The following is a 4,722-nucleotide window of genomic DNA, read 5'->3' as shown; positions in this document are numbered from 1 at the left end:
AAAGCTGATCTCTTGAACTTTATCCATAGGCAAAGGGAACAGAAAATCAGAAAGAAAAAAATAAAAAAGAACGAGAGAGAGAGAGAGATCTCCCTCAGAGCCTTAAAGCGAAGGCGCGTGTTTGAACAGAGCGCGTTTCTCCGTACTAGGAAACGTGGCGGCCATCACCTGCCTTCTTTGAGCAAACAAAATAACTTTGCCAGCCACGACATTTTGCATGTCTATAGCTTTCAGGATGGAATGGAGCACGGAGTGCATCTGCTAATGTAAACGACGACATAAATAACACGAGTTGGCGAGAAGCAGCGGGTGGATGCAGGGCCGTGTCAGGCTCTGGCGCAGCAGCCAAGTCCCCTCCGGGGAGTCATTTGTCAGCACCAAGAAGGCCACACAGGCTCAGCTGTCAGGCTTGTGGGAGGTATTCTGGGCCGCTCTGTGAAGGAGGGCGGGATGGTATGGGGCTTCTCTGCGCCTCACAAGGTGCTCAGGAAAGCCAGGATGGGGAGGGTGGGGACAGGGAGGTGCGCAGATAGAAGAGGGTGCCTGTAAGCAGGTGAAGCTACTCCCCAGGATGGTGGCCCCCGCCACCCACCCACCAGGGGAAGGCCTCTCCTTCCAGCACCCTCCACCCGGTGCCTTCGGACAGGATTTACACACACAGCCACTCCCTCTTGCGTAACTCACCCAGTGAGGGTCTCCTATCTGGGAAGGTTCTGAGAGCCAAGCACCCTGAAGCAAATGAACTGCTGTTCACCCCAGGCAGCAGTGTTTTCTTCGCTCTAAGATTCCACTGGGCTGTGGGTTTCCGGGGTACAAGCTGCAGACTCACGTACTCCTATTTCACACACTCCAACAGGAGGAAGAAGTGGGCTCAGAATGAGCGAACCTGGCCCAGAGCTTTCCAGTTTACATTCGCTCCCTTGAACCCACACCTCTGCAGGCCGCAGTCCCCCTGGACAGACATGGCTCCTGAGAATTCACAGCGGCTTCACTTCCAGCTGGGAAAGCGCCCTCGCAGCATCCTCCCCGGTACTCCTGAGAGCCCTGGGGACACTTCAGAGAGAGGAGTATTTGCTAGCAGGCCTTTTCGGTGCTGGGAGGGCCTGGCTGGCTGCCTGAGGTCTGGCTCACTAGCCCAGTCACGACGCCTGACCCAGGGTGACAGTGCTATTTCCTCCTTTGATCTGAGGGCTGAGATGCACACATCTGGGTTTACATTTTTAAATGGTGATAAATCCAGTGTCTCTCTGGGGAATGACATGACTGGGCCCAGATCGCTGGGTGTGAGGGGCTGATAAAAAGGCAAGCTTTCATGAGGCAGCCTGGGTGGTTGCAGCGAAGGGGGCTGCAGATGTATGAAGTGCTATTGCTCCAAAGTTACCTTCACTACTCAGCTCTCCCAGAGGAGAAGCGCCCTCAGAAAACAGCACTGCGATCAAAGGAACGAGAACACGCAAGGCCAAGTTTCTTAGAGGAAAGCATTCTTTTGGCATGTTAGAAAATGGTCGCTTTTTGCCATTTTCTTACTGGGAGCCTTTTTGAGCTAGTGCATTGACAAAGCTCCTGGGGCTTGACTGCCCAGGTCCAAGGACACTAGCTTGGCCAGGAGACCCACAGTGTCAACCCAGAGTAGACGTCCCACAATCACGAGGCTTCTGCCACCTGGTGGCCAGGAGGAAAAACGTCTGAGGCAAGTGGGCCCCTTCGTCCTCAGCAGAGCCCTTGGAAGTGAGAGCCACCACGCCTGGGAAGTGAGAACACAGCTGCCTCCTGGGCCCAGTGACTGGTTTCATACAGCCTGAGAGGCTCTGAGGGTGAAGGGAGGCGGGAGATCGCCGGCCTGACCCACAGAGAACACCCTCCCCTATGGCAGCACTACCTGCAGGGGGCAATCACCCACTTAATAAGCAATCTTAACTTGAACTACGAGAGTTTGTAGCATGATTGAAAACTGGGATGTTTTATATTTTCAAATATGTTAGCATTTATTTTTAAAATTTTGTTTACAAAAGAACACAATAACTGCAGGACAAAAGAGCCTTCTGTTCTGCCATTAAGTAGCAATAGAGCAAGAATGAAAGAACAACTGGGGTCAAGCGGGCTCTAAGGATAATATACCGGCTTCAAAAACAGCAAGTTCATGACAACATATTCCTACCTCCCGTGACCCTGCCTAGTCTCCTGACAGAATGGACAGAGACCTTTGAAAAACTGGCCAAAGGTGACAGCAGCAAAGCCTGCAAGTGGCCCTGCCCCAAGCAACTCGCTCAGTGGCCTCTAGGTCAGTTTCTCTCTGTCAGAAGTCATGGCTTGCCCTTTCAGAGGTCATGATCTCCAAATGCTCATTCCTTTTCAAAACCGTATCTAGTGACAAAGTCAAGGAGCCCTGGCATTTCCATGGAGCAGATTCCCCCCATGCTCCAGGCCACAGGATGAACAAGGCCTAGCCCAAGGCAGGCTGGTGAACTCCAAGACCTCAGACCGGCAGCAACTGAGAATTAATATAAATGGGGAGTGCTCTTTTAAAAGGCGACTGTTGGCCACCTACGTCATTACTCAGGATTACTGCAGGTGCTGCAATGAATGAGGAGGGCAGCCAGGAAACACCGTTCAAGGGCTCCTTTTTAAAACTCACTTTATTTTACTTAAGGGTTCATTTTAGGGCTTGCTGTCAGTGGAAAGGTGGTTTGAACAGGGCATCTCAAGGGCATTGTTTCAAAAGACTGTCGGTTGTGGGAGTTTATAAGATCCTCTACTTAATATGCACGGTTGCCTTGTTACAGCAAGTTCCTTAATCCCTTGCAGGATCAGCTCCTTACAGATGTAGCTCCGTGTGTGCAAATGAGCTAATTACCCAGGCCGGCAGGTCCACTGCCCTCGTGGACTTTGGTCTCAACTCTTTCACGTCCCAGTGCTCAGGCAAAGACTCCACGCTAAATAGACCAGAGGTTAGGCAGCAAGGGGAAGAGGGGAACGAGGAGGCCTCCTTGAGGAAGAAAAGGCAGCTCAGAGTCCACACTCCTCCTCCAAATAAGCCTGCCTCCACCTTCTCTTGAGATTAAAGCGTGGCAGTTATGAGGAGCTCAAGTACAGACAGTCCTCGACTTAATGTTGGTTTGACTTACTGATTTTTCAACTTTACGATGGTGCAAAAGTGATTCGCATTCAGTAGAAAGTACTTCAAATACCCACACAACCATTCTGTTTTTCACTCTGGTCACAGTATTCAATAAATTACACAAGATATTTGACACTTTATTATAAAACGGGCTTTGTGTTAATTTTCCCAACTGTAGGCTAACCTAGGTGCTCTGAGCACATACACAGCAGGCAAGGCTGAGCCATGATGTTCTGTAGGGCTTGTCTATTAAATGCATCTGATTTATACCATTTTCAACTTCCGATAAGCCTCCTGGAACAATAAACTGAGGAACATCTGTATCTTTATGTTAATCCACTAAAAAATAAGTCATAAAAAAAAAAAACTTCCAAAAACAGCAACCAAAAACAGCCCATGAAAGAATTTATAGATAACTCATGTATTGTGTCCCTGAGGAATTAAATGTCACATTAGCGTCTCCTCATACAGAATGGTAGCTATAAGACGCACAGACACAAGAGCTGTCCAGCCTACTGGCCTTGAAATCTCTCCCCTGGCCACTCTCTGACCAACTAACTCACCTGCTAACGCTACCACATGCCTTACTTATTAGTAGGCTGGACCATGACACGGACATTGCTTGGCCTTTGATGTAGAAGAACAAACCTCCAAGCTGTAGGAAATTTGTGAAGTAATTCAGTAAGTATAGAAAGGATCTGGTTCTAAAAGCTGCCAAACCAGCACTGCATTTCAACCAACATTTGAATCAGAATGTGCTGCCAGCACCGATAGAGGCAGAACATGCTCCTAACTGTCTGGCACAAGCAGGCCAACCTTTCTGATCAAAACCCCACAGCCTCAGGGATTCCAAGAACTTACCTGCCAGCACCAATAGAGGCAGAACATGCTCCTGTCTGGCACAAGCAGGCCAACCTTTCTGATCAAAACCCCACAGCCTCAGGGATTCCAAGAACTTACCTGATCAATCCCACTCCCCTGGTGAGATTCAGGTTTCTCATGATCTTTCGGACAAGGCCCAGAGTTCTAGTAGAACTGTACGATGGGACAGAAACAAATCCTGGGGAAGGACCTTTATACAACTGTAGGCTTCAGGACTGTCACTTTGCTGTACTAACTCCAGGCTAACCTATAGCCCAATATGGTACACAGATGTTTAGCCTGTGAGTAGGCAATAAATCAACAACAACAAAAAACAACATGGGCTTTAATTTCTTAATGCAGTTACAAAATGCCACAGCAATGGGCTTTCAGTCAGATTTGGTACAAAATGTAATCTCAGTGAGTACATTTACTTGTGGCTTACACACGCACACATATGCACGCACACACACACACACACACACACATGCATTCTCTCCCTCTCGCCCTCCACGCATACTGGCAGTCCATACAACGGCTCCTCATACAAAAAGGGATAGATATAAATTACAACCCAGGAAAGAACGAAATAAGGTGGAGGTTCCAAGAATCAAAACAGGCCCTTTAAATTCTGAGCTTTAAAAAGATTTAATTTTTCCAAATTAAAGAGTTTCCTAGTCAGATACCAGGGAAGGATATGAGCTGGTCACACCTCAAAATCCATTTTTTTTTTTTTTTTTTTT

The sequence above is a fragment of the Tupaia chinensis genome, unplaced genomic scaffold (genome assembly GCF_000334495.1).
Source record: "Tupaia chinensis unplaced genomic scaffold, TupChi_1.0 Scaffold000101_1, whole genome shotgun sequence".
Taxonomy (NCBI): domain Eukaryota; kingdom Metazoa; phylum Chordata; class Mammalia; order Scandentia; family Tupaiidae; genus Tupaia; species Tupaia belangeri.
The sequence above is the reverse complement of the archived record's forward strand: the minus strand, read 5'-3'. Positions refer to the sequence as shown.